Raw genomic sequence first — 22,840 nt, 5'->3', positions numbered from 1 at the left:
AGTGCGCTCCGCCAGTCCCTGCACACCCTGTCTTAATAGGCCAATGTCAAACCTGACTTCATCTATTTTGGATTCCGGGGTGACTTGCAATGCTACAATGGCATTTAGAAACTGCTGGTTCCCATAGTCAACGGTTTCCTCAAGGCCCTTAGTCTGTTCCACCTCTCCTTCCCAGCATCTGTCTTAGCAGGGCTTCCTTGCCCTTTGCAAATGCCTCCATCATGGTCTGTTTTGCTTTAATTTTGTTGCCTTCTGACGCCATCTGTTCCGCTGCCTCCTGTGGTTTGACCCGCTTGATACTGTGCACTCTATGGAGCTTCCTTCCAGAGTTATTCCTTCTTCAATCCTCCTGGCACCTGTATTCCGTGCTAGGATTTCCAGTGGCTGAGGCGGATGTCTGAGTCGCCCATTACATAGGCCTCCGTTCAAGCTGGAGAAAGTAGAAAGCACACAGGAGGCCGGACTGAGGAGAGTCTGTCTCCCCTTATGCTTATAAGGGTCTAGTCAGCCAGCCACCTTCACCCAGGGCTCCTTTTATTATTGGCTTGCCAACCTTCTCTATATATGTGCAATTGGCTTAGAGCGCTGGGCCCCTTCTTGGCTACCCAGTCGCAGTTCTTTCACCTACTGTGGGGCTATGGGGCTGATGAACCAAGCACATGCATGTCCACTTCTCCTGGTTTGCTTACCAGGTGTCTAGAGGAAGTAGCAGCTTCCCTGGTGTGTCTCTTTAAGATCAGAAGGTCGTAACGTGTCTTCCTGCACAAATGATGAGCTTCTGTGCATTGTAGTTGGCAAGATCACGTGTAAAATGCAGGTCACCCAAGCCTGTCTCCCAAGCACCCCACCTGCTACTGCTGTTTAGTTCACTGGGCCCCCATGATTCAGCGAGGGGCTCCTCACTGCGCCTCAATGTTATTCATATTGCTTGTAATGGTGCCGTGCAGGGATGCCATGGCTTATTGGCTCCTCTCCTGCAGCCTATCCCGGGATTCTTTATATGCAATGTGTAAATATCTCCCGTGCACCGGGAGTGCTGACTCCTCCCTTTCGCCCCCAGCTCCTTACTGCAACTGTCTGGCTGCCTCTTGCGGTCCTGGGTACCTGGAGTTACGCTGCCAGCCGAACGATCATAAGCCGCATCCACCTTCGCTGACGCCAGTGTTCACAGAATGCATTGACCTCGCTCTTTACCGGTGCCGGCACGACTCTTTCAGGGATGTGCGCTACTCCAGCCCAACATGATCAAGTTGTTAAGGCTCATCTGGCCCGAGGCTGTATTCACTCCTCCGGGACCCAGCGCATCCACTATGCTCTTTGCTCACCGGCGACCCCGCTCTGCAGAATCTCCCCGCCTTCCCTCGTCCGGGGATGTCCTTCTCTGATCACTCGGCCTCACAGCTGGGCGCGTATTTTGTGTGTCTCGGCTAGCCTCCTCTAATTACTCCAGCATACGTTCCTCCTGGCAGCATTGCTGGCAACCACTAATGCAGGCTGTGCATTCAGCCAGTCTCGGACCCAGAATGGCACTGTTCTAACAGCTCTGCGGGCTCAGCTGAATTCCTCTGTGACCGTCGCCATTTTCTCCCAGCCAAGCACATTGAAAGGTGCTTTGGCAGGGCGTTTCTCCCCAATGAGACTCACTTGGGCTAGACGAGTTACATGCCCCGGCTGCTGAAGTAGTTATAGTCACAAGCTTATGTTTCTGAAACACCTCTGTGCCTTTTGAAGCTAATCTCTTAACAGATCTGCAGGAGCACCTCATGGACACGTCCGCTCTACATGGCGATTAGCCACGCCCCCTCCCTCACTTTTTCTCCTTATGTTGAGTTTAGATCGTGAGGGACAAGTTAGGATTTGGACACAGGACGGCGAACTTTACTTCGGACATTCTGACACAGACAGTTTCTTTAGCTAATTCGTTGAGGCAGGGAAACTCCCATTAGAAGAGGTAGGGCTAGTTAAGATTTCCTCCAACCCTTCACTTATTTTGTGGCTAATAAAAGTCTTTGTCAATAAACATGCCCCCTTGTGTCCGCTTCTTACTGCTAGACTCTCACATTACACACATTCTCATTTCAAGAGAACATTTTTTTTACATACAATGATTAACCCTTTCTCTGTTCTACGAGCACAGATAACAAATCTTTTACTGTTCAATAAATTCATGGTCTACAAAGGGTTCTGTAACTATGTTAGTGATCTTGAGATGATACAAATCTGCAGAGCACACGTTAACTACAAATACCCTTTGCTTTGTATTACCATTAACTTACTGTGACCATTACCCTTTCCCCTACAGCCCTTTCACATTTTCAACTTCAACACTAACTTGGTCTCATGTGAAAAGGTGCAAGAGAGTAGAGGTGGTATCAACTACTCTGCAGGAAGCTACAACAACCCAAAATTCAAAGATATTTTAGGAAAGGTAGAAAAAGAAGCAAGGGGTCCCAACCCGTAGCACACATTTCAATAAAGAGGTAACAATATAGAGACAGAATTGTGATTATTATTTTACCCACAAACGAAAAATGGTTTTGGTTGTAGAGCAGTTTAAAACTTCATCCTGGGTGTTTCAACGGTGTACAGTTGCTCCATCGAAGTGAATTAGTTCATGATAATTCACTTTGATGCATTTACTTAATGGGGAAGTAATTTATATATGTACGTTTGGGGGAAAGGGTCAAAAAGTGGAGGGGAAGGAGGTGGGCAGGCGGACATGGGGGAGAACCCCACCACTATTAAATAATGGAACGAAAACAAATGTGAAGTAAATGCATTGAAATGAATTACCACAAAGTAAATCACTTCGATTAAACAGAGAATTGTTTCAACACACGGAAAGATAATTTTAAACTAGCAAGTCACATGGCAGAATACCTTGGCCATCCAAGCCACGAGTCTTACTGCAGCTCCAAACTTGAAGGCATCAAGAGTAATGTATTAGCTAAAGCTCAGATCCCAGCCCAAAGTTTTCCCGGGACAGATGATTATTCAGTCTCCTCTGGGACAGGGACAGCTAAGGGATGTAGACACTATGAAGCGGTTTGATTTTCATCCCGTATCCGAGGACTATATATGTTCATTGGTTAAAGCTCTGAATGATTCTCTATTTCCTCTGCCTGCACTTGCAGCAAAGTGTATGGCCGAGGAAATTTCACCATTTCTGACTACATTTGTCAACAAATCCCTGAACCAGGGCTCAGTGCCTCAGACACCGAAACACAATCCTAACACCGTTATTAAAAAAAATCTAATTTGGATCCTCTAGTTCTGCAGAACTATAGAACAATTGCAGGACTTCCATGGCCCGGGAAAGTCCTGGCGAAAGTGGTTACTCAACAGCTGCAGGCTATTGTGGAAGAGGAATCACTTCTTGACCCCTTTCAATCTGGTTTTTGCCTTAAGTTTGGCACTGAGACAGCCTTGTTGGCAGTCCAAGACAAGCTTTTGAAAGTCACTGACCAGGGTGAATTTACACTTCTGGTAATGCTGGATCTGTCTGCTGCATTCGATACAGTCAACCATACCACTCTGCTTGACCGGCTGAAGACGGTTGGCAGAGTATCAAGTGATTTAAATCATTCCTGGAGAATCATCAACCATCAGACTTGGAGGCTTCACCTCAGATCCCATTACTATGGGATGTTATGTGCCACAGGGGTCTTCTCTGTCGCCACTTCTTTTTAATTAAATCTTCAACCACTGATGGAGATCTTTTTTTATTTTTTTTATTTCTTTATTGGCATTTCAAATAACAACTCAAACAATGCATCACCAAACCCCTCCCCCTCATCCCTCCACCCCCCCGGTACGCATATGAAAGTAACCCTAAAGAGTCCAGAGGGCCGGGTGAACCAAAAATCTATTGTTCTGCATACATATGACCCTTCCAATTTGATCTCCACATCTATGAAGGCATAGCGTTCCCACTGTCCAGTCCACATTTCTAATTTCCTAAATCAGGCAGAGATCCCTCCCCGGGGCTAAGCTGCATAGGGGATACTTGCGCGTTAGGAGACGCAGAGTCTTTCCTTTCCGACTGATTGAGAAGGTACATTGTATACGCATCCCACATCCGACTGTCTCTCTGATGCACTCCACGCAGCACACCCCAACGTGTCTCCATATCATTACAATACAGTATGTCTCGTGACCATTGCTCAACCGTCGGGCTCTGTCTTTAACCCCACCCCATAGCCACCCGGCGTTTCGCTAAAATCAACAGGAGACCCACCAACTTCCTAGTCTCTTTAGGTATCTGTTTCGTATATCCCAACAGGGCCACTACCGGATCCGGCACGAGTCGCTGCCCCACAATATCCCCAATGACCGCAAACACCTGCTGCCAAAAGCGCTCTAGCTCCACGCATCCCCAAGCCACGTGCAAAAAATCTGCCATCTCCTGACCACATCGGAGGCATGCCCCGGATCTCTGAGGAAAGTAGCCCTTTAACTGAGCTGGGGAATAATAACCTTGATGTAGAAATTTGAAGTGGATCAACTTATAGTTCGAATTAACCGCCCCCTTCTTGATCATCATGCAACAGTACTTCCATATATCGACTTCCCGCCCTAGGGACCTCTCCCACAACCCCTTCGAGGATAACCCAGCGCTAGACCTGCCCCTCAAAGCCAATCCATACAATTCGGAGAGTATACGCCTCCCTATATACCCCCCAATCACCCTATTCAGCATCACGGCAGCTCCAGGTGGTTCAGGAAAGGAAGGAAACAGCCTCTGTAGAGTTACCCTCAATCTATAGTCCAAAAACATATCAAATGCCGACAGATCTCCCCTTTCCTTCATATGATCAACAGAGATGAACTTCCCGCCTGGAAACAACTCGCCCCATGTGGTGACACCCAACCGCTTCATCATAGTCACATAACAAGCCTCGCTTGTCAGAGGAATCCCAGGAGCGAACAGCAGTGGGAGTTTGGTGAATAGAGAAGGCCACCACTGGGAGCCCTCTCCAGGAACGCCCAAGCCCAGCATGTCAATTCCACCAAATTCCGGGGGGTCCGTAAGCGGCCCGGGGCTGTCAGAATGACGGACCTCAACAATGCAGGAGACGCTATAGATCTCTCAATCTCCACGTGCCTATGTTCCGCCGCCATTCCATACCAATACCGAAGGTAACTGGCTTGCGCCACCTTGTAGTACAACTCAAAATCAGGCAGTGCCAGCTCGCCCTCACAAACTGGCGCTGTAAGCTTCTCCCAAGAAACCCAAGCTTTCTTGCCCGCCCACACGAAGTGCAGCACTGATGACCGAAGATCCCAAAAATATTTTTGGGATACCTTTATAGGCACATTCAGAAACACATATAAAAGTTTAGGGAGAATAGTCATTTTGACCACCAAAATCCTGCCATATAGATTAAGCGGGAGTGAGGTCCAGCTCGCCATCGCCCGTCTAACCGATTCTAGCGCTTCCACATAGTTCCTATTATATACCACTCCCTCTTCTCTCGCTACCGTGACCCCCAAGTATCGAGTGCACTTTAGATCCCACTGGAATCCCCAACTATCCCGAAAGGGAGACACCCCACCCGTCAATGGGAAGATAACAGATTAAGCTCGCCAAAACGTCGCAAATCCGACATAATCGGGTCTAGGTTAGTCTCAGGATGGCGAATGAACAGGACCATATCGTCCGCTTATAATGATATAACCACTTTATGAGTATGCAGCTGAACCCCTCTCCGCAGATGAAACTCGCAAACCCACTCCGCCCAGGGCTCTATCGCCAAGGCGAAGAGCAAAGGGGACAGCGGGCAACCCTGACGTGTCCCCCGCTCCAGCGGAAGTACCTTAGTATTCCGCCCATTCACCCTCACCCTAGCTACCGGATCCGTGTATAGAAGGGATACCAAGGATATAAAAAACTTGCCCAGGCCCAGCCTCTGTAAAACAGTGAATAGAAACGGCCTTCAACGGAATGAAATGTTTTGGTGGCGTCCAACAGGACGGCTACCACCAGGTCCTCTACCGGCAACGCCGACATCAGGCCAAACATCCTCCGCAATCCGAAAGAAGTCGACCGACCCGAAATGATTCCCACCTGATCCGCCCTCACCAAGGTGGGCATCAGCAGCGCAAGCTGTTTCGCTAGGACTTTCGCCAAGATCTTATTATCAAGGTTGATAAGCGAAATTGGGCGATATGATGAGCAGTCCCCCTCAGGTTTCACGGGCTTCAAAAGTATGACTACTACGGCTTCCCTAGGTGTGTCGGGCAAGCGCCCCATGGATATTGCCTCCTGATACATTGCCAACAAGCGCGGTGCCAGGCTCTCAGCGTAGCACTTATAAAATTCGGCTGTAAAGCCATCCGGGCCCGGGGATTTCCCGCCTGGCAGAGACTTAATAGCGCCTATCACCTCCTCCAATGTTAGCGGCCCATTCAACCCCTCCCTCTGTTCCTCTGAGCACCAATATAACCCCACCTCATCGAGAAACACCTCTAAATCCGCCATTGTCGCCGCCAACTGTGATGAGTACAGGTGGCCATAAAATTCCTCGAATTCACGGGCAATGCCCTCATCTTCGTAATGATCAACTCCGTTACCATCCGTAATCATTGTTACCCTATTATCCCGTCCAGCAAATCGAGTTATCCTAGCAAGTGACCGCTGTTAGGCAGAAACCTGTGCAGTTCCCTTAGGGAACACTGCAAAAGATTTAAGACTACAGGTGTCGTCAGTAAACCCACTTGGTAGCAGTCTGCACCACCCAGATTTACCTGGTAGCTGTGGCTGAGCAGTCAGACCTCCCTCAAGAAGAGTTAGGCAGTATGCAAAGTATACACAATAGGCACTCAGATACAATATTACAAGCAAACACTGACCAGAGCTTTGGTATCAAAGTATATAATTATTTATTTAAAAACACACAGTTTGAAACACTCCAGCACTCTTATTGTAAAATATTCTAAACACAGTTACTATTGTAATATATACACCCCTTTTTCCTTATCAGATATGTCACTGTAAAACACCACTTATTTTCATACTGAGGTGAGCGCTTAACTAGATGGCACTCCAATAAGTTTGTGAGAAAGGGAGGGGAAAAAGACAGAATATGGAAAGGTACACCACTCTAAGATTCAGGAACACTATTAGCAAGGCAGAAGAGCAAAAGTCACTGGTGAGCCAAAGTCCAAAGGCTGGGCCCACTCCTATAGAGAGCAGAGCACAAATGCGACCAAGATCACACAGTTACACTAGGCTTAGAAAGTCTTGCAGAGGGTTCAAAAAAGAGTTTAGAGAGGCTTAGGAAAGTTTAGCCAGGGTGTCCCAGGCTAACCCAGGTTCGAAAGCAGGGGGCTAAATCTACCCCGTACAGTCGGTAGCAAGGGAAGCCAGACGGGACACTGTACCTTAAGTGGGAAGGATCCTCCAGCGGTGGCAGTTGTTCCTGGTAGTGGGTGCAAGTTGCATCATCGTCCAGGGGAAGAGAAGATCTCGACTTGGAGGAAAGATGAAGGTCGTTGCACTACCAGGGCAGAAACCAGCCGCTGAGTTTTCCGGTTAAAAGGTGGTACCTTTGTTTCGCGGTCGTGGTAAAACGTGGAATCCCGGTTGCCGGGATGTTTGGCACGGGCAAGGCAGCCACGAGGTACGTCGGGAAAGCGAAAAGACGGTGAAACTGGTTATCCCCACCAGTCAAAGGAAGAAGACTCTCCGGCGGGAGATCTCCTCTGTCGTTGGGAAAAGTGGTGAGGCAGTCCAGCAGGGCTCCACCGGTGGTGGTGTCGTGGCAGGTCGGCTCAGCTTCTCCCTCGTCGGATTCTTAGGTCCTGTGGCGACTTCTGAAGTTCCAGTCCCCAAAGCCCTGCTTTTATGCAGCAAACCCCCATTCATCAGCCTAGCTGTCACTCAAACATGCTAAGTGGTGAGCCGGCTGGCTCACCACTTGGGCCAATCAGGATGGAGTGCGACTTGAGTTGCCTAGGCAACTCAGTCCAGGGTGCCTAAATTTCCCTCCACCCCTCCTAAGTACCCCAGACAGAGTGGCACCACTTTGGAGGGCTTCTGTGGAGAAGCCTGCCAAAAAGTGGAACAAAGGGCTCGACTTGGGTTGGAGTCACAGAAGAGAACACAAACGCCATTTTAGAATCAAGTTTTGGCAAAAAATACCAACCGGAGAATTAATATTAATTAAATAAACCGGCGGTATGTTCGAGGCTACCGTAAATAATTAAATAAAGATAGTAGCCTAAAACAATGGGAAATCCCATAGTAAAATATTCGCGGTTGAATATAAAAAGTAGTATCCACTGCCACCAGCCAAAACTTGATCAGGGGGGACGGAGAAGTGCCCCCTCGACTAACAGACCCTGGGGCAATTGAATTGCCCCAGCCAGTACGTCCACAATATGATGGTTTGTACTGGTTCTGTTCAGAATTTAAGACTAGTAAAGTCAATGGTGACTTTACATGCCCTGGGAGACAGTAGTCAGTCCCAGGGTATGGAGTCTATACTGGGGGGTCACTATGACACCCCTGTGTCACTGCACTGAGGGTGCTATGTAACACACATCACAAAAACACATGAAGCCCTATGGAGTAAAACACCCCATAGCCCATTAAACAAATCTAGATTCAAAGAAACACACTCAAATCATGCCCAAGAGTGAGGGTAAAAGAGTCTCACTCTTGGCAGGAGAAAAAAATAAACCCCAAAAATCCAGCAAAGCTGCTGGGGGACTCACTAGGTTAGGAAATTCAGCCTAAACAGAGAATTATCCCTAACAACCGCCCCGGGGCCTGCCCCTCACCATATTTCCGAGGAGCTGTTTTGTCCCACATAAACTTAGTCTCCCTCTGCGCCAGTGTTTGATACTCCTCTAGCTTCTGCCTTATGGCACCTTGTTGAGCCTGATTCAGAATGGGGGCCCCCTCCTGCAACACCCGAATTTCCTCCTCCGTATCGGCTAGATCTTTCCTCAGCTTTTTCAGAGTCCCTAGCTCTTTGGCTATACATTCCCCCCTAATCACACACTTAAATCCTTCCCATAAAACACCAGCAGATGACACCGACCCCTCATTAACCTCAAAGTATGCATCTATGACCTTCGCCAATTCCTCTTGAAAGACCCTATCTGTAAGCGCCTCACTCATAAACCTCCAGGGAGGTCTCGCCCTATCCCGGCCCTCCACACGGATTGACAACAAAACCGGAGCATGGTCCGACAGAGTGCGGGCCAGAATACCCACCACAGCAGACCGACCCATGGTTGCCTTGGACACCAGGAAATAATCTAGTCGAGCTGCCGAGCTATGTGGCGCTGAGTAATGTGTGAATTGGCTCACTCCAGGGTTCCTCACCCTCCAAATGTCGTCAATGTCCCACACCGGACACATGCCCCGAAGTTTAATAGAAGTCCTAGTGACCAAGCATGCCGTGCTTCCCACTCTATCCAGGGACACATCCAGAACAGAATTAAAGTCACCAGCCCAAATAATTTCCCCCTCAGGAAGTGCCCCCAGTTGCCACTCAATCCAGTCTAGGGGTTCTGTGGTATCCTTGTTAGGCCCATAATAGCATATCAAAGTGTAAAATCTCCCCTGGATAACCCCCTGTACTATCAAGACCCTCCCGTCTGAATCGCCCACCCCCCTGACCATATTAAACCCCACCGATCTATGTATTAAGATACCTACACCTCTGGAATAGGCGGAATAAGAAGAAAAATATCTATGGCACCCCCAACTCTTACCAAATCTAGACTCAGAAATGGGTCTCCTGAAAGAAGCCCACTCCGATTCTATGCCGTTCCAAATATTGCAAAACTTTCCGGCATTTGGGCAAATTGTTAAGACCCCTAACATTCCAGGTCATGAGATGCGCTGTCTCCATCTGTAGATAGGTAACCACACATCCCCCTTACTCCAATAGACCCAGCAAGTCCCTTGGTGCCCAATGCGTACCGTCAATTCCCCCATGCCCCCTCCCGCCTCCCCATACTACCGACAACCCCCCAACTTGTCAGTGATCGCTCCCCCCTCCCTGCCCCACCCCACCACATCCCACAACAAAGACCCCCCACCCCACCCACGCTGGAACCCCCAGCACCCCAACATCAATCCCCATACACACAAACAGCTTGCGCTCAGGGGGTAAGTACGAGCCCAACCCTCCTTCGCACCGCTTAGGATAGCAATCTCTGCGTACTGATCCATCAAAACAACGGCAGCAGCAGCCGACATCTTTGGTGTTAAACAAAGTCAGGCCTCACCCATCCGTGATCTAGGAGACCTCGGCAACATGTCAAGAAAGGAAGAGGCTTCCTCCGGGGACTAAAAGAACAATGACTTCCCCTCATGAATCACCCATAGTTTGGCTGGGAACAGGCAAACCTTTATCCCTCAGTCGTTTGACGTCCAAAAAAGGCTTTCTGGCAGCCTGCACTTTATCAGACAAATCCGGGAAAAGTTTTATCACGTCCCACTTGTAGGGCAAAGTGCCTTTCTCTCTGGATTTCCTTAGTGACACATCCCTATCTCTATAATTCAACAGGCGGGCAATCAGCGGACGAGGCGGGGCTCCCGGGATTGGTCTCTGGCCACTGGGGATCCTGTGTGCCCTCTCCACCACACAGAGTGGGGAAAACCCATCCGAACCCAGGGTTTCCCGTAGGATTTCCTCCACCAACGCCTCCATGTTTCTTTGACCTGTCGACTCGGATAAGCCGACAATGCAGATATTATTCCGCCGGGATCTCAATTCGAGGTCATCCTGCTTCTCCCGAAGCTCCTTCAGGGCCTTCCTGACCCCCGCCATTTCCCTAGAGACTGCCGACGCCACATCCTCTACTCCCGACAGCCTCCCCTCCGCCTCATCCAGCGTTTCCCCATGTTTGTCCAACCGGCACGTCAGGGTATCTAACTTGCTATCCAGAGATTGTATCCCAGATTCAGTAGCATAGCTTTGATGTCCTGAAAAGCAGCCACCGGATCTGATTCGGGTCCCACGTCCGGCGCCTGTACCACCTTGCCCAGAGAACCTCCACCCTTGGCGTGTGTGGACATCTCAAAATTTAATCTGGACTGCTGCTTACCCACTTTCCCTGACTTGGACATGATTGGTGCGATAACCAGGACCCAATAATATTGTGCAAGGAGTGATAGCTGAGGCCTGTCTGTTGGTCCAGGGGCCTAGGGTCCGGCAAGGGTCACATACCGAGTGAGGGAGCAATCACCAAGAACCCCAGGGATCTGTCGTTTCCGATGAAGGACAACCCCAACCTATTCTCAACAGAGTTCAGTGCAGCCTCGTACTGTCCAGTTGGGGGGCCCTGCTTCCCAGCAGTGTGGCACCTCACCCACCTCTGCACACAGTTCCTCGTGCTACCACAGATCGCCTACTTTCCCAATCATACTAATGGCCGACTTGTTCAGATCTGGAGAAGTATGGGAAGAGGAGTGTTCCTGAGCAAGCACCAAATCAGATAGCGTTCTACAAGTGGGTCTCGCACCTCCCAGGGCCCATGGCCAACCGACCACGAAAAAACATCTCAAGGTGCCCGACAGCACCGCTCAAGCAGGCCACCCAACAGTTCAGCGGGTGCCAACCACGGGTCACGAGGCAGGTACCAACTGCCTCTAGCGTATGTCTCCCCGGGAGCCGGTGAGCCCAGCAATCTGCCCCAAGTCTCTTCACTTGATCCCAGCCCTCTACTTGTGGGCCGGTTAGCGCCCGCAGCCCAGCAGTCCTCCAGGATCCATTTTAACGGTGCGAGCCGCCTCTGTATTGAGCACCGCTCGCCCTCAACGAGAGAGCCAGCCTCCTGCGACTGTCAGCACCAGGTATGTAGCCCCCCCTCACCCTCTGAGGTACACGGGGCCGCCACCTGGGAGGGCAAGGTGCCGCCGATGGTTTCCCTCACCTTCTCATGGTCGCCACAGCCGCCCGTTGTCACAGCCGTCTCTGATGCTCGGCTGCAGCGCCGCTGCTCCCCCTGGGGCTCCGACTCCCGCGGCGCCTCAATCCGCCAATGAGCCTCCCAACCGGCCCCAATTGGGACGACACTCTCCTCCTCTGCCTGCGTCTTTCGAGGAGGGACTTTCTGGGCGGCCCTCCTCACCAAGCCGCTGGTGTCCAAGCAGGGGAAGGCACCCCGCCTCGTCCGTCACCCTCAGCAGAGTCTTCTTAAGCAGGGTCTGCGGAGAGTTGCCCCGCCGCGCTTCTGCAGGCCTACACCTCCCTCACTCCTCCCCGGAGCGGGCGCACGCGACCGCTCCGCACAATCCGTATCGTGTCATGCCGGCTGCAATCTTTACAAAAAATATCTCCACAGGAGCCTCACACAATACAGGCACCGATGCCGCCGGAAAAACAGGAGAGCCTCCGCAGAGAGATTTTATGCCGGATAGGAAATGTGCTGGAAAGCGTCACGGGCATGCGGCCATCTTGGTGGGGCTCACTAGCGCCCCCCACCACTGATGGAGATCTTGAGGCGTCATGGGATAAGCTATCTGTCCTATGCCGATGATACCCAGATCTTCATCAAAATTTGGAATTTTGATTAAACCCTTTCTAGGGTCAGTCATTGCTTGCAAGAGATTATTGAGTGGATGTCTTCCAGCCAGCTTCAACTGAATGCATCCAAAAAGAGGTTATCCTGTTTGGGCCTAAACACCTATTCACAGCTTTCTACGAACAGCCAGTTCCTAACCTTTTGGGTGTAGGGCTGAGCTTTGCCTCTAAGGTAAAGAATTTGGAGTGTATCTGGCAGGATAACCTGGGCTACGAAGGCCAGGTTGGAGCCAAGGTACAGGCAAATTTTTACTCATTGAGATTTCTCTGGCAGGTTTTGCCATACATTCCAGAAGAAGATCATGTAACGGTGGTGGGGGCTTTGACTAATGCCCACCTGGACTATTGTAATAGTCTCTTGATGGGCATTCCAGCAAAACAACTCAAAAGGCCCAGAATACGGCAGTTAGACTGGTCTGTAGACTGAGTATAACAGCCCATGTATCTCCCTGCCACCGGGCACTACAATGGCTAGCTGTGGAAGAACGTATTCATTTTGAAGTGGCATGCCTTATATTCAAATGCTTCAATGGATTAGCACCAGACTATTTGAGGGACAAGATTAGCCGCTATCAGCCTTATAGGTGCTTACATTGCAGGATCAACTACATCTGACTATCCCGTAATCTGCCTGTGTATCAAGGGGGGACAGAAGATTTGCTGTCTTCGGCCCAAGGCTCAGCAAGAGAGAGATTAGAGCCTTGGACACTCTTTACCAATTCCGAAGGGCACTAGAAACATTTTTGTTTACACAGCTATTATCATGTTCGTGAAATTAGCTATTTCAAATCCAATGGTGGCTATAATCCTACCTTCTTTCATAATTCCAGCTGCGCCACTATACGGTTCGGTCCCTCAGGTGCGCGATACAGGAGCTGTGTCCCCATACTGTATTGTCTTTCTGTGCAACAAGGAATAGGTTACTTACCTGTAACTCCTGTTCTCCAGCACTGGTATCTTTCATAGATTTCCCGTTGTCAGGCTGGGAATCCTCTCTAACACCAAAAGCAGTTTACATTTTAAAATGTCTGTCACTTTAGTGCTCTTTTAGAGTTGTTTAGGGTTATATTGCCCTACAGTCAATAGACAGCTTCCATTTAGCTCCACCCCTGGAGGTCATCTTCAGATTTTGCAAGTGAATGTTGCAATATGAGCAAAGAAGAGCTGTAAGTGGGTTAGGCGGGGGGGTTGAATGTGAATCTATGAAAGATATCAATGCTGGAGAACAGGAGATGCAGAAAATGTATTATATTTCATTCTCCAGCATTGGAGATGTACATGCTGTTTAAATAAATCACAAACCAGTACTTACAAGAAACAATAAGGGAGAGGCAAGGCTTACCGGGTGGAAACACTCACTTCACCCAAACAGTTCGTGCAGCACCACTTAGCCGAACCAGGACTTCTCTGTGGAAATCCTGCAGACAAAGTAGAACCTGGTAAAGGTATGCACCGACCTCCATGTGGCAGCACTGCAGATATCCACCAGGGGAAAACCGAAGAGAAATGCTGTAGTAGCAGAACCAGCTCTCATAGAGTACGCTATAGGCCTGCTCGGAAGGGGCCTGTTGGCTAGCTGATGACAATATGAGATGTATCTGGACCGCCATCGGGAAAAGAGGACTTGAAAAAATCCTTGCCTGTGACCGAAGGACCACATTTCAAAAATAGCTGATACGACTTGCAGAACTGTTTGGTGCAAGCTTGCATAACATCCAAGAAATGTAAGGAGCGTTCAGCCGGAGTAGAAGAGAATCAAAGAAAACAAGCAAAAACACAGGTTCTTTAAAATAGAATAAAGAGGGAAACATTGGGCATTAAAATAAGATTCATGCCAAGAACCACTTTGCGTTATGAAATACTAGGTAGGAAAGATTGCACAAAAAACCTTGGATATCCCCCACCCTCCTCGCAAAGAGAAAGGCAACCAAAAAGGCTGTCTTCCAGGATAAAACCTTCAGCATGAACTTCTGTAGTTGCTCTGCTTCCTCCTCGGGCTAGAATCCCAACATGGAGGCTTAGGGTTGAGGCACTCAAAGATACAGGATTTCGCGAGATTCTGAGGGAAGAGGTGAAAAGAATATTTTGTACATAACACCGGTAGTATGGAGTCTGCAATTACATTGTGGGAGGCCTTTAAAGTGGTGGTGCGAGGAGCGGATATGGCAAAATCAAAAGGGATGCAAGATGTCATGTTCCTCCCTTCTCTTTGGATTTCCCTCCTCTCATCTCTCCCTACTCAAATCCATCTACCACTCTGCCATCCGCTTCCTCTGCCTTCTCTCACCTCTCGATTCCATCTCCTCTTCTCTCTCCTCTTTAGGTTGGCTCCCGTTTCACTCCCATCTCAAAATCAAGTTCCACTGTCTTGTCTGATTGGAAGACAAGACAGTGGAACTTGTCTAGAGACAAGACAGTGGAACCTCTATGGTCTTGCCCCCCCCTATCTCTCCTCCCTTTTAACTTTCTATACCCCTTCTCGTTCTCTCCGTTCTGCTAATCTTTTCCTACTCTCTCCTCCTCCACCTCCCTGTGCCCCCTCCTGCTTCTGATCTTTCCAACTCCTTGCTCCCTTCCACTGGAACCGCCTCCCCCTTAAATTGAATTAAGAGTGCTATGACCTTTGGTAGAACGTATGCTGTGTTCCATAGGAATAGTAGCACATCGTCAGCATATAATGCTATTTTACGCGTACTGCTTGTTGTTAAGACCCCCTGTATCTCTTAATCCGCCCTGAACAACCATGCCAGCGGATCCATGGCGAATATTAGTGGGGATAGCGGCCATCCCTGGCAGGTACCTTTCCTTATGGGGATACTGTCTGACAGTTGCCCATTTACCAATAACCTGGTAGTCGGGTTACGATAATTAGCTAAAACCATACGGGAGAAGATCGGGCCACATCGAAACCCTTCCAATGATAGCTGTAGGAAATTCCAGTCCAGACTATAAAAGGCTCTGGTGGCATCCAGAGCCAGCATAGACATCTTTTGTCTGGTCCTCCGTCCCCATGCTGTAACATGTATCACTCTCCGGATGGTATCCTGAGTATGTCGCCCCTTTAAAAATCCCCCCTGGTCCGGGTGAATGATTACCGGTAAGATTCCGGCTAGTCCCTGTGCTAGTATCGTTGCGTATAACTTTGCATCCCCATTAAGCAACAAGATTGGGCGTTAACGTGTGCATTTCATCTGGTATTTTTGAGGTTTTAAGAGAAGAACAGAGTTGGAGGGGCCCATGTCCTTAGCGATTAGTCCTATGTCCCTTATTTGGTTGAAGAGTTTGGTTAGGCCAGCCTACCAGTATATTCTGAAAAGTTTTATAATATACATTCCCAAACACGTCCAGTCCCGGTGTCTTATTACCTAACATGGACCCTATGGCCCGACCCATCTCCTTCTCTATTATCGGGGCTTCGAGTGTTAATCTGTCAGCTTCTGTGATCTGCAGTAAGTTCACGCTTCTCAAAAAGGCATGTTGGGTTTCCTCAACTAAGTTTTCCTTGGCGAGATTAAGTGAGAATAATGAGTGTATGATATCTGCCTTTTCGGCCTCCCGTCGCTTTAGTTCAATTGATAGGTTTTCAAGTTGGCTAATATAGTTTTTGGTCTTTTGTTTTCTTAATTTGGCCACTATGAACCGATTGGCTTTGTCCCCTTTTATGTAGTATGTTTGTTATGTCTGTATGAGAAGTTGCGCGGATCTATCAGCGAGATCCGATTCTAATTTCGCCCTCGCCTTCATGAGTTCACGCCAGGCCTTCTGTGATGCCTTTGTTGTATGTTGTACCTCTGCTTCCCCAACCTCCCGCTCCAACCTTTGTTTCATTATCTCCCTTTCCATCAGTGAATGTGCAGTTTGGGCGATGAATGCTCCCTGCATCACTGCCTTACTGGCATCCCATATTGTGCCCTTATCCATCCCCGGCTTGACATTTTCCTTAAAGTAATTCTTCAGGGTTATTTCCATGTGCACCCTGAGATCTAAATCCTTTAAAATTAGATCATTTAGGTGCCACGGTTTTCAGGATTTTGGGGACTGAACTATCGGGTCCACTTGAAACGTGACCGGTGCGTGGCCTGTCAAATACTGTACCCCTATCACCAGCCCTGTCAATTGCAGAATGAAGGTGTCCGAGACCAGGATCATGTCTATACGTGAAAAGCCTCTGTGAGCTGCTGAGTAATGTGTATATGATCTGTCTGATGGGCGAAAGAAGTGCCATGTTTCTATGAAATGGAGTTCTCTGAGAAAGCATGCCAGCGCCTGCCTGTTTTTGTTGTCATTGGTGGCTGGAAGGGTTTTGTCCATTGAAGCGTCCATCACACAGTTGAAGTCTTCCCCAATCAGGACCTGTCCTACACACCACGCTGCCAGTTTGCCCAGCAGGTCCGTCAAGAATTGGTCCTGTTTTTCATTGGGAGCGTATATCGGGACCAGAGTTACTAGTTGGCCCATCAACTGCCCACCCAGAACCAGGTAAGTTTGCAATCCTGGACACTGGTGCAGTTATTTTCCCCTAATTGTGGCTGCTTTTCAGGGCACAAGTAAAGGACACATGTGGGTGGACTCCGTAACTTTTCTTCAGAGGGCAGATGCAACCCCTTGGGTTTTTTGAGGTTGGCAAGCTTGCTCAAGTATTTTCTACCAGGATTTTACTCAGGTTGTCATGTTCCCAGTGCAGACGATCACCCACAAAACCACAAGCACTTGTTTCGTATTGGGATTTTGTTTACCAGTGAATATTTCAAGACAGATTGCTGAGCTCAAAAGGTGAGCAACTTTCATAATTTGCCAGCATATTTATTGGAACATTTGCACTCTCAAGTTATATTTCTGGTGTTCATTACTTTTTTTTAAAGTCCAGTGCTATTTTTTCTTGCACACTTTCCTCCAAGGGGAAGGTTAAATGAACTATATTTGTATATTTCACTTTAAGATATATGTTCACTTACTGTGCGTATATTCAAGGGTGCCAGCTATGGGTTCAGAAAGTACCTGGGCATATGCTATTCTTGTGGTTAGTCGGGGTTGTGCGAAAAGGAAGGCTATGAACCCGGTAACCAAATTGCTAATTGCCAAAAACATCTCTTACAAATGGACATTCCCGTTTGGGCTCCTCTCCCTCTTGGGAAGGTAGGCAACAGCGAGTCATGACATACGAAGAAGGTCTGTCAGTAATGAACGTAGAGGAAGAAGAAAAGCACCCACTGCGAGCATCCAGATCCTCATCTCCTACAGAGGCATCAAACCTTGGGAATGGTCAGGAGAACGGGGAAGGAGGGGCAACAGAGACACAAAACTGAAAGGCCCCCCAGCCAACACAGGAAGTGCACATCCCATGGAAGAAAAGTTACAATCCACCTGGGGCTTGTAATATAATCACTCTAGTTATTCTGTCTGTTGGTGTAAGTGAAACTCTGAGTATAGAGACACTGCTGAGAGTTGCGTGTGGGCGCCGGCTGTAATGGGCCAGACTGAGGCAGGGATGTCGGAGAGGTATCACGGAATCCGACAGGGGGTATAGTTCACCCTCGCAGAGGAGGTCCCCGTGGTTGAACCAGGACCGATGCCCCAGGATAGCATATGGGGTAGTTCTCGGGAACACTCGCCCTAACCGGGGAAGGGGAGGGGGGAGTTTAAGGTAATGGGGTTTAGGGAGGGAGGGTGTTATGTTTTGGGGAGTTTGGGGGGAGGGGAAGGGAGAAGTGGGAGAGGGAGACCCACGTGTGCAGAACAAGCTTGAAACACATTAACATTAAAGTTCCGGTAAAGGCAAGGAAGAAGGGAATGGCCCGTAAATGTAACAATGTCACTCACAATTATATCACATAATGTAAGGGGATTAAATTCCCCTGCTAAATGCAAAAAAAGTGGAGGGGCAACTGAATCGTTGTAGAGCGGACATAATAATGCTCCAGGAGACTTAAATTAAGAAAGCTGAGAAATCTATTCCCTGCTTTCCCCATTTCACACAACTCTACCAGGCAAACTCGCAAGGAAGAATGGCATGGGCCTTGATAGGCCTCAGGAGCTCACTTCAAGCAAAGGTGCTGCACACACTAGAAGACAAAAGGGAGGTTTCTATTCTTACAGGCGAAATTGAGGCATAGGAAAGTCACCCTGGGAATGCTATATACGCCTAATACAGGACAAGAAAGCTTCCTACGAGAAGCACTGTTGAAGCTAGAAAAGTTTGCAATAGGTGAAATTATCTTCTCTGGTGATTGCATTCTGGCGTGGGATCCCAATTGTGAGAAATCTGAAGGTGTCTCCCCCGCTAGTCCACGGGGATCTGTCATCCAGGTAGCCAGGATCCAGTTCCTGGGGGTAGACCACCTGGATGGGGGGTCTTCGGAGAGTGGAAGGTGGACACCGAAGGGTGAGACACGGTATTCCCTTCCTCATAACACCTTTTCCCCATCCTACCAGGTAGGATACCTAGGAACTCAAACCCCCCACGCCCTCTTTCCGACACCAATCTCACGGACACTTCATCGTGAATGGACTAACACCAGAGCTGTATACTTGAAATGTCCCAACACAAGAGTCAGGCAATCATGGATAATTACACAGACCTGACTGGATCTATGTGATCACTGTGCCGCCCGTAACTGCGACGGTCGAAAATGCTGATCCCAGTTACGGCGCAGCGCAGTAATCATATCGATCACTGTGCCAGCTTCCCCAGCCAGCATTATCTCTCCCAACCACCCACCCCACTTACCTTTAGGGCGGCCCACTTCTGCGTGTGCCGTCCGCACTATGCGATCCCTGCAGCATCAGCTCTTCCCACTAACGTGGGTTAGAGCTGACGCTACAGGGTGCTTTTCTTTTTTTTTCTTACGTGTCCCTTGCTTTCGAGAATGGTAAGTGGGGAACAATCCCGCAGCCCCCGCTCTGCTTGGGTGCAGTAAATGTCATCCTAATTGTGTGCACCTCCAAAGTCGCAGTGACTGTGGGGGTGCACAAATAAGGGCGACATTTTGGTACAATACCACCTGACTTCCATCACACTTCCGCACACAGTTAAAAGGCGGACCACGAAAGCACACTCCGAGCAAGGCAAAACGCACTAGGAAGCAGCAGTTCTGGAATGGCAGTTTAAACTGAGGAGAAAGACAGCAAGACCAGAGAGGGTTGCAAGGAGGGCATTGTCCTTGGCCTTTTCAGAAGAAAGACTGCTACTTTCATGAGGCCTTGCGGATAAGAAACATAAGTCCCAGAGATAAAGCAGAAGAAAGGTGCATGGTGTGTAGAAGGTACCCAGGGCTTTCCGGCATCAACAGCTGAGGCGGGCAGAAGCGATTGCTGCTGTGGTACTGTCCTTGGCTCCGACAAGAAAGCCACTCCCGTACAGTCAGCAGAGCCAGTGAGTCGGGGAGACTAATAGCAGACCAGTCTGTGCTAGGACCAAGGTTGCAAGCGCAAAATTGTATGAAGACATTTGCAAAGAACAAAGTACAAGGCGTGCTTGGTGAGCAACGCAAATGTAACTAAGCATCCAAGGAATACCTGAACTTTTGCAAACCAAGGCAGATAGCGTATCCAAAGTGATTCAGTGCCACGTAGGTGCCCATTGGAAAGCCTCTGTACATTATCCAACTGAATTGTGTAAAAAATGTGAACTGGAAAATTGAAGTGGTCCTGCAACGTGTCAAGCCAAACCCTGTGCATATTCAAATAGCTAAAGTATACGAACTATAATTGGTCTGGGCCCAGCTGAGGGCGACTAATTGTGAGAAGGGGATATGAGCCCAGCTGGGGGGAATCAGTGTGAACCGTGAATCACCCAAAGAGAAAATGTGAACTGTAATTGGTCCGAGCTCAGCTGAGGGAGACTAATTGTGAGGAGGGGATCTGAGCCTGGCTGAGGGGGATCCAGGGTGAACCGTGAGTCACCCAAAGAGAAAATGTGAACTGTAATTGGTCCGAGCTCAGCTGAGGGAGACTAATTGTGAGGAGGGGATCTGAGCCTGGCTGAGGGGGATCCAGGGTGAACCGTGAGTCACCAACCTATGTGAATATTTGGAACCAAAATGTTTGTTTGACACATCAGGCCCTCTGAATCAAGAGACCTGGGCATAGAAGGCCCTGATGCTTGTAACAGAACTGTGTCCATGTGCCGAAGAAGCCCAAGAGTGTGCTATGCTCGAGCGAACTACCTTGTACCATGCTAAAAACGTGGGAAAGGGAGGCCAACCGCCTAAACATCTTGGCTTATCATTTTGTGAATACTTCTTTCTTTTTCATGAACATTTCCCCACATTATATGTAAATTAGCGGTAAAGATTGGCAATAGTGTTTTTTTTTTAGTATAGGCCCTTTTATTTTGACAAGACTCCAATAGGACTGCATTATTATTCGATGGTCGTAGCTTGTTCCCATCTTAGATTTAGGTTTAGATAGGCATTTATCACACACTTGATAAGGTTCAATAAACACCTTTGAACTGAGGTCACTTGTGTGTCTTACTTTGATACCATGCCTTCCTTACATAATCGACCATTGGTAAGTAGTGTTTTATATTGTTATAATTCTGGAAAATACTCCCATTGTTCATTTATGCACGTCCCTTCCTAGATATAAAGATAAGATACTTAAATACAATTTTATGTGGGTTAAAGATACGGGCAGCAAAATGTTAATGCCATAACCGCAAGACGGTACTAATTTGAGAAAGGTGTTATGTTATGTTATCTAAATTTGTAGAGCGCACGGTCGCCCAAGGGCATCATGGCGCTAGAGAGGAGAGCTGTTCACGGAAGGGAGGGCCAAAAAGGGTGGAGAGCTAAAACAAAATGGTCTTAAGGGCTCTTCTGAAACCAAGGTGGTTGGGAGCACTTCTTAGTGCCAATGGAAGATTGTTCCAGAGTTTAGCAGCTGCGATGGAGAAGGCCCTACCACCGACCCTTTCGCGGTTGAAGCTTGGAACAGCAAGAAGATTAGTGGTGGAGGAGCGCAAGTCACATTCAGGGAAATAACGAGAGAATATATAACAAGGATATGACAAGAGGTGCTGCAACATGTGCACGTACTTACATGCCACACATAAGGGGGAGAAACTACAGAACAGACTAAGTATTCTCAAACTATGGGCGGTGTTCAAAGAAGAGGTGGTGGAGCCAAGTAAGAAAGAATGGATGCTTAACCAGCATTATGAAGGGCGTAGGTCACCCACGGTTCCACCACCTCTTCTTCGAACAAGTGTCCCGCCCTCGACGGTACAGGGATTATATCCATTAAAGGATGCCACAGGGTATACCAACCCCAAATATTTTCCCCAGCATACAGTGAAGACAGCATGAGGGTGGGTGGCGAACAAACAGCAATTATTGCCCGAGCAAACCGAATAGAGATTAACAGAAACAGAGGAAGAACACCAAGGAGCAAGAAACCTGCAGGGAGACAGAGAAGAGATGGTAGTTGTATCAGACAAACGATAGGACGGCAAATCAAATTATACTTTTTTTTTATTTAACATGTTACGGTTTATTACAAACCTTTCATGATTCATTTCCTTCATCAAAAACAATCATTACATCTTCGTTAAAAGACATAAAAAGAACTTTAAAAAGAACAGAAGGGGGATGAAAAGTATAAGGGGACAAATGAAATTAAACAATGTCAGCCATCATGAATTTCCCCTCAGTTTGGAGTTGACCTCTAGCACCCTCTCTTAATACCCCATTCCATCGGGATCTCACTCCCCACTTCCCTTCCCTCACCCCCATTTACTATTCGTCCCCTCTCCCCATTCAACAATCATCCATACCTCATTTGAGTTCTAAAACTTCAATTAGAAATTTCGATATTGCCTATAATACTTAAACTTGACGGAAAAGGCACAGGTGATTCTAAAGAGAAGATGGTGGAGGAGGGAAACAGGCAGGTTGTAGAGAAGGAGCAGAGGATGGAGGAAGAGAGAGAAAGAAAACTAGAAGAAGAGAGCAATGGAGAGGCGCCGAAAGGAAGTGGATGACATCATTAACAGAAATGCACTGATCGACATAGAAAGAGGAGACATTATGAGAAGCAATAATGAAGGCTTGAGGAAGATCAGACGAGATGGCATGAGCAAAAAAAGAGTTGGGGAAACCGCTTCAACGTATGGGACGAGACGTATTGGAAGAGAAGTGAGTGGGATGTATGTGAGAGAGCCCCTACAAAAGGTCAGATTTTGAAGAAGCAGAGGAAGATATAGAAGGGACGGAAGAGGAAGGACAGTCAGAGTGGGAGGATGATGAAGAGAGCGGAGAAGAGAAAGTCACACAAGCGCTTTCAACAAGCTTAGC

At 48.3% G+C, this 22,840-nt stretch overlaps 1 protein-coding gene across 3 annotated transcripts in view; it reads right to left on the bottom strand.

Moving 5' to 3' along the window:
* Positions 1 to 22,840, bottom strand: part of TBC1D32 (TBC1 domain family member 32) — a 2,506,374-nt gene that overhangs the window by 2,102,491 nt on the left and 381,043 nt on the right. The window contains exon 1 of one of the 3 annotated variants that reach the window (XM_069606606.1): positions 1,069 to 1,494. The exons of the other annotated variants lie outside the window; for them this stretch is intronic. The gene's annotated coding sequence lies outside the window, so the exon portion shown is untranslated. Of the gene's footprint in view, positions 1 to 1,068; positions 1,495 to 22,840 lie in introns of those variants that run through there. 3 annotated transcript variants of the gene reach the window in all.

The sequence above is a fragment of the Ambystoma mexicanum genome, chromosome 4p, assembly GCF_040938575.1.
Source record: "Ambystoma mexicanum isolate Mex_15411 chromosome 4p, UKY_AmexF1_1, whole genome shotgun sequence".
Classification (NCBI taxonomy): Eukaryota; Metazoa; Chordata; class Amphibia; order Caudata; family Ambystomatidae; genus Ambystoma; species Ambystoma mexicanum.
Note: the sequence above shows the minus strand (reverse complement) of the source record. Positions and strands in the feature narration are given on the sequence as shown.